A 12,787-nucleotide genomic window follows, 5' to 3' on the forward strand; every position below is an offset into this window, starting at 1 on the left:
TCATTCATGCCTAAGCCAGGAGACCTGAGTCATTTTTCCCCTTCCTTTTCCTCTCCCTCCATGTCTAGTCTTTTGGTAAATGTTGTCAGTTCTCTTTTCAAAATATATTTTGATTCTAGCTGCTTTTCTCCTTCTGCTTCACCAGGGAAGACCACCATCATCACTTGTCTGGGTCATTAAAATAACCTCTTTATGGGCCTTCCCTCTTCTACCTCGGCCCTTCTGTTACCTGCCAGGCAGAGCTGTCTTTTAAAACCATGAACCCAGATCATAACACTTTCCTTCTCAAAAAACACTCTGATGGATTCTCTGTGCACTTCAAACAAGATCATACCACTTCCTATGGCCTATGTGTCCCTTCACAACCTGATTGTAGCTCCTACCCCCTTCTCCTTTTTGCCTTCTGTGGGCTACACTGGCCCACCCTATCTCAGCTCATTCTTGTGTCTGGGTCTTGGCTCTGTCAAGATGGCTCATTCTTTCGGCCACAGCTCAAATCTCGCCTAACCTGAGCCTGATCACCTAAACAAAGGACAATTGTCTCTCCCTTCACTCATCACTCTCACATGCCCCTGTGTATGTCCTCCACAGCAAAACCACTTTTTCAAACCATCTTGCTTATTTACTGTTCTGTGTGTCCCACCAGAGTGTATGTGTTCCTGAAGGTAGGCTCTTTGTCTTGATCCCTGCCAAATTCCTGGCACCAGAAGTAGCCGTGCCACCCAGTAGGGGCTGTATAACATGTTGAGTGAATGGAAAGTGAGCGAATGATCAGTATTACCCTAAAGGGAAAATATGTCTGTAGAAACATATCTACTTAGTTTTTCAAGTGCTTCTGGGTCATTAGAGAGAGATGTTCTGATTGCTCAATGTCAGCTTCTTGTTTTGATTTTTTGGTCTCTGCCCAAGCCTGTGGGAGAGACATCACCTTGCCGATGCTTCTGTACAGTGAGGCAGGGGCCCTTTTGCCTTCTCCTTGGGACAATGAAAGGTGGGAGACCCATGGCACTAAATATTGTCTGTAAAGGACAGCTTGACTCCTCTGTCTCTGTTAGTGTAATCACGAGAGCCCAGGGAGAGGCTGTGTCTGAAAGTACTGTGTAAACTGTATGTAAACTATACAGAGGGGCACACATGAGATACTTTTATTGAGGTCTGGCTTGGTCTGACTCAGAACTGAATCCAATCCTCTAAATACCTTGACAGTGTCAATAAACCATACTGAAGGTATGGAGATAAAGAAGCATACTTGGGTATGGTAGTATTCTTTTTTTTTCCCCTTAAAGCATAGTCATCTGTCAAATGTTAAAATTTAAAAATTGGAAGACATTTCAATATGTAAACTTTGCTGTTTTCTGCTCTGAGCGCAGCATGGGTAAAAACTTTTGTTATTATATAAATTGTTATGTAAATATTCCTTTAGTGAGGAAAGTAGAAACTTATTTAATATATGGCATGAAATAAAATGTATTAAACAAATTAAATTAAATACATTAAATGTATATTGGAATGTGTTTGTATTCTAATGGAAACATGATCATTTATACTTCCACTGAATAGGTTATTATATTTTAGATAATATACATAGTATATATCTATGATATGTATCTATATAGATATATAGATAGTCAATATCTATATATTTAGATAAGTATACATAGTATATACATATAAATTATACTATTACGTTACTGCTTTACATTTAGCAATGATTATAAAGGCAGGCAATTATACACAGATAGAAAACATTTTTTAAAAATTTGTTTCTTGTGAATATTCTATTATGTCAGGTCATTTAACATATAAACGAAAATGTTTAGTAAATGATTTCATATACTGGTTTTCTCTGAAAGTCCCCTATATTCACTATCATGTACATTTCAGGCGGAGGGAAGTCAAGAAAAAGCTTGTTCCTTCAAAATTTTTTGTTGCCTATTTTACTTTTTGAAACAACCAACATGTTGCCATAGATGTGTATTAAGGGAGACTCATTATCTCTGTTGGCCCACAGGGAAGGCTAAAGGGAGGCAGCATCGGACAGCTCATTCCTAGCTGAGGGGAGGAGAGAATATTGGCTAGGATCTGCCTCCCTCCTCCCCCAGCCCACTCTCAGCTGCCTTTCCTTTTTCTCTTTGACCTCATCCTGTGGCTGCTGAGAAAATGTTTTATCCTGGAAATCGTGCAAGCTGGTCTTAGAATTAAAGAACTTGGATCACAAACTTGGAAATAAAGGAAATCCTAAAAGCAAACACCAGCTTTTAAATAATTTTCAATATCATCTCTCGTCTTTGGTAGAGGCCTTAAAGTCTTTATGTCGTCTTTTTCTCTAAAGAAAACTTTTTGAAACACACACACACACACACACACACATACAAGTAAAGAAAGACAGATATTTGGAAAAGTTTAATTCCAAGTAACTTTGTTCTTCTGGCTTGGTAAAGTGGAGTTGAGACCCTCAAAGTACCTAAAGGTGTCAATGGTAGTGAAAGCTGTGGTCTCAAATGTGTGCAAAATTTACCTCCTTTCATTCTGACTTAAAATACCAGAGAAATTGTAAGTATGTGGGAGTGTGTCTCTGTGTGTGTATAATTGTATAGAGATATATATCAGATATGTTTTTCATTTAAACTCTGCGTAGTCACCTTAAAATTCTGGCCTTAAAGTGCATTAACTTACAAAACAAATGTGTTTTGAAACGAGGAAACCATTAAGGTTGACAATTTGTGGTTAGTTTTGGTGCTATTTAGTTAAGGGCACATGTGTTTAGCATATGACACAGACATTAGAATCAAAGCTTCTATGTTTCAAAACCTATCAGAAGCAGTCCCTGACATCTTGCATGCTTGTGGTGCTCTCTGGCTTTTTTCCAAGTGGAAGAATTCCATATGACATCAATGGTTATAGTACTGCTATATACAGTTACCTTTAATTGCATCTGAATTTTGACAAGGGCTTCTGAAAGACTTCTAAAATTCTTATAAAAGCTACATTTCTAAGTAGATAGGAGATACAGTTTTAAAATCTGCTTTTGATGGGGCGCCTGGGTGGCTCAGTGGGTTAAAGTCTCTGCCTTCAGCTCAGGTCATGATTTCAGGGTCCTGGGATCGAGACCCGTATTGGGCTCTCTGCTCAACAGGGAGCCTGCTTCCCTTTCTCTCTCTCTGCCTGCTTCTCTCTCTACTTGTGATCTCTGTCTGTCAAATAAATAAATAAATAAATAAATAAATAAATAAATAAATAAAATCTTTTAAAAAAATAAAATCTGCTTTTGAAACATGCCTGGAAGAGAAACTGACAACTTATTTTCTTGCTGAATGGGAAGCGCTCACCTAGCGCCTAGTTCCCTGGATCTAGACTTGTTTGTTGATGGGGAAGGCAATCTCAAGCATCTTATTTCGTACTGCCTGTACTTTTTCACTGAACCCCTACAGACAAAAAAGATGCTTTGTGATTTGGGGGCCATCATTATGTGACCCTCACCTGCCTTTGAGAAGATCACTTGACTCTTTGCTCCTGTATTTTCACCTGCAAAGGCTCAAGAGGTACATGTGACCCAGGGGCTGAACCACTGATATCTCTGAGTGTGAGAGTTTACCCTCGGCCTCCTAGAAGAGACATGCAAGGAGTGGCTCTCCTGAGCTCCGTAAGGACAGGTGCATCCTGCCACGTACCTCTCTCAGCCCTTTTAACCCCCGTCAGTGTGCTAGTTCATCAGAGAAGAAGCCATTTCTTTCCTAAAACTTTGGAGAAGGTGAGCTGGGGCCAGTAAAGACAGTAAGCACAGAGAGAGGGGCTCTAACCTGCCTGTTAGGGCCCTCAAGGGGCCTCTTCACCATCAAGTGGTTGGAATAAAATCTGCAGACCGGAACCATATGTTGGGTTGTGGCTATTATTATTGTATACTATGTCAATAGACATTATATACTACCTAAGTATTTCCAGGATTTCATTGCATTTTAAACTACTCCCTTGTTTTATAGGTAAGGAGATAAGGAAGCAGAAAGGCTGAACACCTTGCCCCTTTACAAGAGAAACAGTGTTGATACTATATTGTGTTCATGTGTAAGAGGGAGACTATGAATATGGATGAATGAATGCAAATGAAATGAATGAAAAAATCAGAGCAGAGAGACTGACTTGCCCTGATCTGCAGATGCTTCATTTTCAAAGCTATCTTCTAGATATCTCAGCATACAGTGAGATTGTTTTTCCTTTTCAGCCAGCCAACCTTTCCCATCGTCCAAACTTAAATTACGTAAACATTAATGAGAGGCACAAACCCAAACCCAGAAGAGTTAAACATTTTTTAAAAGCTTTAAATATTTGCGTATTGTAAATACATGCTTTATTTGACAAAATTGGTCCATAGTCATAAATTAAAATGCAAGGCTCTGTGAAATTCCACTGAGTGTCATTATTCTAAAAATGTTCCCAGCATTTGAATTGCCCCTCTGTTCTCTGCAATGGCTCACATATGTGCACACCACCAACAGGCCATGGCAGAACAGAGGAGCGATTCACACAGAGCTGCATTAGGAATTTGTGAATTCCATTGGTGGACATGGACTGGACAAGAAACTCCATTTTGAACAGTCTCTGACAAGGAGGGCTGGCCTCGGATACAGACTTCATGACAGTGACGTTAAGTATCTGTGACTACAAGTTGGAGTGGGAGAAACCCACCTCCCATAACGGGACTGCAAAATTGTGACAGGCAAGATAATCAGCTCAATACCAGGACTAATTAGAGCCAGAGCCATATCAAGTTGAAATGCCGAGCAACTTGACCTTTAGATTTCAGAAAAGGTCACATTCAAGACCAGGAAAACTTAACTAGGTGACTTTTCAAGGTTATTCCCCAATTCAGTTCCATGCATGTCCTTTAAAATCAGAGCCGTATTTGGTCTGTGTTGTGACCTTCAAGGCTGCTTTCATCTCTCCTTGCTGTATCTGCATTTCTCTCCCCAGCAGTACATACATAACACCTCTCCCTTCAGCCCTGGAGACACACAATAAATCCTCCTAGCATTGGCCACCCATCAACACATTTTTATTTTCAGTCATTCAGACTAGAGGAGCTCTCCCTCTGTGGGAAACTATATTGAATATCATTACAAGAGAGCCTTCTCCTCTCTCTGTCATTAGGAACAATATCAGTATTTCTATTTTCAAGATTCCCAATGTAGCTAAGTAAGAAAGACTCTCTACTTCTCCAATGAGATTCTCAGCACCTTGACACAGGAGAATCTTTTGTTCATCTTTGATGAGTTGATTTTGAGAAAAGAAACAATCAACAAATTGTTGTCTCCTCCTCTTCCAACCGCCCCCCCCCCCAACCATCCTAAAGCAAGTTTCTAAATTATCATGGACTTTGAGACGCTGAAGCTTGGGGGTGAATATTAAAGCTCTAGGAGAGAATTAGTTGGAAGAATGGAAATTATTTAAAATATTTTGAAAACACACTGGGAAAATACACTAAAGCAAATGTTATCATGATCTGAGTGCTTATTTTCTAGCACCTTCTTCATTATTTTCACATCTTCCTGATAATTGGGCTGGTAACTGTTCCTGTCTCCCTTTTCACATTAAAGGGTGTTGGTGAGAAGTGACTGTCAACAACCCATACGCATTCTCAGTATCAAGTTGTCTATTCAGGAGCTTACAAAAAGCTAAATTTCCATGGCCATCCTGGCAGGTACAGCAGAGTTACCAGACCAGTGCCTAAGTTCATTACAGAATCCATTCCAGAGCGGTGCTTATGTTTGCAGTAACTGGAGCCTTTGTAGTTAGATCTTAATTTTATTTAGAAGCCAGAAATGATGGCGCTTGGGTGGCTTAGTTGGTTAAGTGACTGCCTTCATCTCAGGTCATCATCCTGGAGTCCTGGGATCGAGTCCTACCTACATCAGGCTCCCCGCTCAGTGGGAAGTCTCCTTCTCCCTCTGACCCTCCCCCTTCTCATGTTCTCTCTCTCATTCTTTGTCTCTCAAATAAATAGATAAAATCTTATAAAATACAAAGCCAGAAAGGAAGAAACATGAGGCAGTTGTTAATCATCACTTCGACTTATGACTTATTTTGAAACTCAGTCATTCCCTGGTTTCATCATTTGGTAGAATCTTGAGTACTATTCCTGGGAAAATTTTTTAGCAGCTCATTCTTTTCATAGTGAATTCAGTTTGCTTTTCATTGTCCCCCTAGTAGAAAAGCATGAAATCCCTTTTAGAACAACTGTAACCTGCTTCCACAGTCGTCCCAAAGAGTGACAGGGACCTAACAGGCATAGACCAAGGGTGAAGCAGGGATTAGAGCCTGTCTACGCATGAGGTGGGGGTGGGGGAAGGCAGTCTCATTGGGCTGCTTTGTCTTGAAGAGCACTATCTTCTCAAACATTGTATTTAAATCTTATAAAATCCAGAAGGTATAATAGATTGTTTCCTTTTCACTGCTCTAAGAGGACCTCTGTTACTTACTAGTTGTGTGACCTCAGCAAGTTACTTACTCTCCCTGGGACTTAGCCTCCTCCTCTGTGGTCTGGATAATGATGCCCACCTCACAAGCTTATTCTGAGAAATTAATGGAAGAATGTCTAAAAATGTCAAAAAAAATTTGAACGAATTCTAACACACTGATGTCATAGTAGTCATCACAGTGTGCCTTACTCTGCCAAGTCAAGAATATTGCAGTATGGATACAGAAAGAAAATAAGAATTGGTATAGGTAGAAGATCTGGAAAGAGATTAAGTAAAGACATTGGGGTAAACCACAAAACTGAGCAGTGGCAATGATGGGGAGAGGGAGAGGCTAGCCTTAGACAGCTGGGCACTGTACATGTGGTGAGGTCCTCTCAGGGATGTGGTTATGAGGATGCTTTCTTTGCTCTCCTTGAGAGAGTGTGACCAACTGAATGGAGGAAAAGGACTTTCACGGCCACAGACCCATGGTCTTTGCATTAAATAGTAGCTGGAAGAAAGTCTATGGAGACTTTAGCATTTTGCCTCCAGCTCTCATCAACACCAAGAAGGGAGGTGGGACCTGGATTCTGACCTGGGTTTAGATTGCTGCTGGCTGCACAGTTTCTAGGAAATCATGTATCCTTATCTGGATGTCTCAGTTTCCTTTCTATAAAATGAAGTAAACTGATGTTGGGATAATGAATGAAAAGTACCTGCCACATAATACATTTAATAAATGTTAATTATTATTTATTTTATTAATTATTGTAATTTTAATGTTACCAAAGCAAAGGTTTACCAATGAGAAAAAAAGAATGAATGTGATAGTGCGTTTGGTTTCTTTTCCTTTCTATTAAAAAGTGAAGTTTACAGTATTAATGGTTCCCAGGGCCATCATAAGATTATGTATAATTTTTAAAGGTGTTGAAATCAACCACTCTGCAAGGTTATGGTCTAGGGAAAACTTTCACTGAATCATTTGTTAAATTCACATGTACAAGTACTACAGGGAGTTAGTTCTAAAGTTGTCCATTTCCTGTGAAAAGGGAAGGAATATCTCAAGTCTAGAATTCCTTTTGTGGGCCAAGAGGAAGTTCTGGGCGATCTAAATAGTTTTGTTTGTTTGTTTGTTTGCTTTGTGGATGGTAGGGGTAGGACTTAGGCTATGTGGTCTTACAAAATTGGTAGATATAGTCAAAAAGGGCAACTCCAGAATTAGCTTTCAGGGCTGTTTATTATCTCCTGATGTAAGGGCTCCCTCTGCAGGCTCTAGTAACTCTCAGCTCCTGCATGGGAAGCTAAGTCCAGCTGTGCAAGTGCCTGTCGTAATTCCTTTTATTTGCGATTGTCATGCCATCCACTGACAATAGAATCACACGTCTGAAAGTGTCATGGTGAACGTCTTTCGTAGGTACCACTGGTGCTGCATTGTGGCAGACCGGGTGCTATCAAATGGTGACGTGAGTCCGGAACATGGTCCTCTTGTAGGCCCTCACTGGGTGTTGTGGCCTTCTACGGACACACGGCCAAAGGAACCAAAGACAGAATACATCTTCAAGACCGCACCATAGTAGGGAGACACTGTTTCTGCGGATTCCCATAGCTCATTAAGTACTTGATATTCCCATCTATTAAAATGTATGGTACATGGGGCGCCTGAGTGGCTCAGTGGGTTAAGCCTCTGCCTTCAGCTCAAGTCATGATCCCAGGGTCCTGGGATCGAGCCTGGCATGGGGCTGTCTGCTCAGCAGGAAGCCTGCTTCCCTCTCTCTCTCTGTCTGCCTCTCTGCCTACTTGTGATCTCTGTCTATCAAATAAATAAAATCTTTATTTAAAAAAAAAAGTATGGTACAGAAACACCCAGGGACAACCCTAAATCATGTTACAGACCAACTGTAACGTCTGCAGAGTATGTTAAGCTAAGGCTTGATTTAAAGTCTTTAAAGCATATATCAGATTCTATTTACCTAGGTCAAAAGATCATAAAAAATTATTTGGATAGATAAAACACAGCTATATGTCAACAATTATATGGATAAAGATGGACAGCTTATTTGAGGGAAACACTGTAGCATCATAGATGATGTGAGAAACATGCTATCAAAGTTCATTGGCCAAGGTTCAAGGACAGAAAGGGCAGTAAGGAGTCCACAAGGTCTGCACTCAGCCTTCAGACACTCCTACATGATGAGAGTCAGGGAAACTGAGTAAGAGAGAGAATGAATATCACTAATAAACGTGGACAAGGCTGGCTTAAAGTACACTCACTCGCAACTTAGTTCAACTATTTTTCCCACTTGCTTCCCACCTGGGCTGCGTGTGTGTCTGTGTGTGTGTGTGTGTGTGTGTGTCTGTATGTGTGTTTGCATGACTGATACTAATAGAGAACGAAGTTTTAACTAAAATCTTCACAAGAAAAATATCATGAATCATAGAGTGCTGAATTCTTTCTTAAGAGAAATATTACTCAATAAAAAAATCTCCTACCCTGTCTCCATATTCTAAATTTTTAAAAGGTATGTAACATTTGGGACATAACCAAGAATGCATGAAAGATATGTAAATTCTAATGATACTGAATCCACCTGTGTGCTTTCATCCTTTGCCCATCTTTCTATCTCTAAAATCTTGTATTCTTCTCCTTATTAATGGTGAACATCATAGCAGCCTTTCCTCACCTTTACTGGTGAGGTTTTTATTGGATATCATTCATGGATCTAAAAAAAATACTGTTCTAAACATTTTATTATGAAGACTATTAACTGTATGTAGAAGTAGAAAGGCTAGTAAAATGAACTCCCATTTGCCCGTCACACTTGAGCTAATATCAGTGTGTGGTCAATCCTGTTCTACCATCCTCTTCCCCTTCTTCCACTGCATTCCTCCAAAGCAAATCCCAGACATCTCCCATATAAAGGTCTAGCATTTATCTCTCAAATATAAAAGCTCTTTTAAAAAAAAACATAACCGCGGGGGTGCCTTGGTGGCTCAGTTGGTTAAGTGGTTGCCTTCGGCTCAGGTCATGATCCCAGGGTCCTGGGATCCAGCCCCACATCAGGCTTCCTGCATAGCAGAGAGCCTGCTTCTCTTTCTACCGCTGCCTGCTGCTCTGCTTACTTGTGCTCTCTCTCTGTCAAATAAATAAATAAAATCTTTTTAAAAAAATAAATAAAAATAAAAAAACATAACTGCAATACCATTAGCAAACTTAAAAAACATTAGTAATTCCTTAGTATCATCAAATATCCGGGGTTCAGATTTACCAGCTTGTCTTACAAATTTGTTATAGTTGGTTTGTCTGAATTGGGATCCAAATGATGTCCACACGTTGCATTCAATCGAGATGCTTCTTAAATCTCTTTTAAGCAACAGTTAGTCATCCTTTGTTTTTCCCTTGTGCTTTCCATGTGGATAAGCTCCTTGTCCTTGAGGGTCTTGTCGATGCTATTCCTATGGTGTTGACTGTTAGGGCCAATTTAATGTTAAAACCTGTTTAACTATTAGGGCCTACTTAGCCAGAGCAACTCCATATTGCCTAGGTAGCTATATTGTTGTTTACATCCACGGACTTCATTCCGGGAATAAATGCCCCAGTAGTTCCTGGTATGGTTCCGGGTATCGATTCCGGGAGTAAACGCCTTAACAATAGAAGTCATGTACTTTGGGTCTGCAGTTATGCCCTATAAAACCAGCCTGTGAGATCGGGAGGGGGTCACTCTCTTCACAGGAGGCCCTGGGAGGTCAGTCTGACTTCTAATGCTTGGCATAGAATAAGGCTTTGTATAACTTTCACTTTGTCTCAGTCTCGTTCCTTTGATAACAGTCCCCAACATTGACATGTTTCTACGTCCTGTGGTTGTCAGGTTTAGAGACTTGCTCGGATACAGATCCTAATTTTCTTAGCAGAAGGCTTTCCAGGTGGGGTTGTGGACTCCCCACTGTGCCATATCCGCCATATCCGGTTGGGGCCCTGTGCTTCCAACCTCACCAGTGAGGGCCCAAGGTGAATAGCAACACAAGAGGGAGCCATTGTATCTGAGGTGGGGTTCACAGTAACCAGGCAAAAAATTTCTTTAGGTAAAACATCAAATGGTTCTCGGTAGAATCAATTGAACTATGTTTACCTGCGTTCTGTTTGGCTAGTGGGCATCAAAATGCAGCAAGTGTGTGAATCTGTCAGGGATAACTGGAGACTCTCCCCCAGTGAACTTAAGCTCCCTCTGAAGCTACATATCTTGAGTAAAGAGACTCAAGAAAGGAGAGACAACAGAAATGTATGTACAGGACACGTCATGTTCTCTACTTGGAGCTCTTGATGATAAGTGATCATTTCAGCTGGAAGAAACTTGGGGTCACTCAAAGTTGGGAATCAGAAGGAGAGAGGTGTTAGGGAGATAATTAGTACCTGTGGTCACAAAAGCGGCTATAGACTATGAAGAAGAGATGGAGACAGGTGACCAGAATCATAAAAGTGGCTTGCGGGCACAAGGGAAATAGGTAACTATGAAATTAGAGATTAGAAGCATTAAGATGGCAATGAAGTTTACATCTTTTCCTTTCTTTTAAGGCCTTGTTTTCTCTTTAGGATTTATAAGTAGAAAGCAAAGTTAAATGAGGATGGGCTGTTGTGCTAGATAAACAATTTTGTCATTTCTTATAATCCATGATTTTGCACTGTTGCAATCTAGAAGCTATTTAGCTCCTAAAAGAACATGGATGAAACAGGACCTCAGGCAAAGAGCTTGGGAGATTACCTTCAAAGCCTGGCTGGCTTTGGCTTCTTTCTTCTTCTTCTTTTTTTTCTTTATAATTTTGTTGAGACATATTTTATATATCCTAGAACTCACACACACCAAGTATATGTTTCAATGATTCTTAAAGGAAATTTAGCAAGTTGTAGGCCTTACTATAAATCAGTTTTAGAACATTTTCATCCCCCCAGTAAAATGCCTTGTGCCCATTTACAGTTAATTTTGTCCTAGTTCCTGTTCCTCGTCCCAGGCAATCATGGATTTACTTTCTGTTTCTATAGATTTGCCTTTTCTGGACATTTCATACAAATGGAATAAAACACGTGGTCTCATAGATCAGGCTTCTTCCACTGAGAATAATGTTTTTGAGGTTCGTGCATGTTGTAGCTTGCAGCTGTGGTCCATTCCTTTTTATTGCAGAATATATCACCTTTTATAGTTGATAGGCATTTAGGTTGTTTCTAAATAGCTAAATATGTTTTTAGCTATTATGAATAATTCTGCTAAGAGCATTCATATGTAAGTCTTTGTGTGGACATGTTTTCATTACCCTTGGGTACAGGAGTGAAATTACTCATATACGGTAAATCGATGTTGAACTTTTTTTTTTAAAGATTTTTATTTATTGGACAGACAGAGATCACAAGTAGGCAGAGAGGCAGGCAGAGAGAGAGAGGAGGGGAAGCAGGCTCCCTGCCGAGCAGAGAGCCCGATGTGGGGCCTTGATCCCAGGACCCTAGGATCATGACCTGAGCCAAAGGCAGAGGCTTTAACCCACTGAGCCACTCAGGCACCCGATGTTGAACTTTTTAAGGAATTGCCAAACTGTTTTCCAAAGCGGCTGTACCAGCAACTTGTGAGTGTTCCTCCTTCTCCACGTCCTCCTAGTTCTGTTTTTCAATAGCTGTGCAACTTTAGACTTACTTTAGTTTTCTCTTTAATAAAACAGCTGGGGTGGGGGGCCTGAGTGGCTTAGTCCATTGAGTGTCTGACTCTTGGTTTCAGCTTAGGTCATGATCTTAGGGTTCTGGGATCGAGCCCCACATTGGGTTCTGTTCTCAGCCTGGAGTCTGCTTGAGATTCTCTCTTCCCTCTGCCCCTCCCACTCCTGCTCTCTTTCTTTCTCTAAAACAAATAAATAAATCCTTAAAACAACAACAACACACAGCTGGGGTGAGGCATTAATATTTCCCAAGTGCCTCCTTAGCTAGATAGGCACAATGGCACAAAAGAGGGAGCCATTTTATCTGGGGTGGGCTTCACAGGACCCAGGCAAAGAAGACAATTATTTCTAGTAAAACATTGAATGGTTCTGGGTAAAATCTATTGAACTGTGTTTACACATAGTTCAATAGATTTGTATATTGTGTATAATGTGGTCATGATACAATAGATTGTGTGTCTCTATCACAGTCTCTAGACATTGTGATCGAGACACTCATATTCTTTGTCTTACTTCCCTGTCATCCTCAGGAAACCTAAGTGTGATTTTGTGTATGTCTGATGAATGTACTGAGGTTCAGAAACGTTAGATGAGTTTGTCATCGCTGTAACACGGGGTTGTCATGAGTACTGAATTAC

At 40.4% G+C, this 12,787-nt stretch overlaps 1 protein-coding gene across 1 annotated transcript in view; it reads left to right on the forward strand.

The window, feature by feature from the left end:
* The window catches only part of COL28A1 (collagen type XXVIII alpha 1 chain), a 159,873-nt gene that overhangs the window by 87,266 nt on the left and 59,820 nt on the right, over nt 1-12,787 (forward strand). The gene's annotated exons all lie outside the window — the stretch shown is intronic.

The sequence above is a fragment of the Meles meles genome, chromosome 10 (genome assembly GCF_922984935.1).
Source record: "Meles meles chromosome 10, mMelMel3.1 paternal haplotype, whole genome shotgun sequence".
In the NCBI taxonomy this organism is placed as follows: domain Eukaryota; kingdom Metazoa; phylum Chordata; class Mammalia; order Carnivora; family Mustelidae; genus Meles; species Meles meles.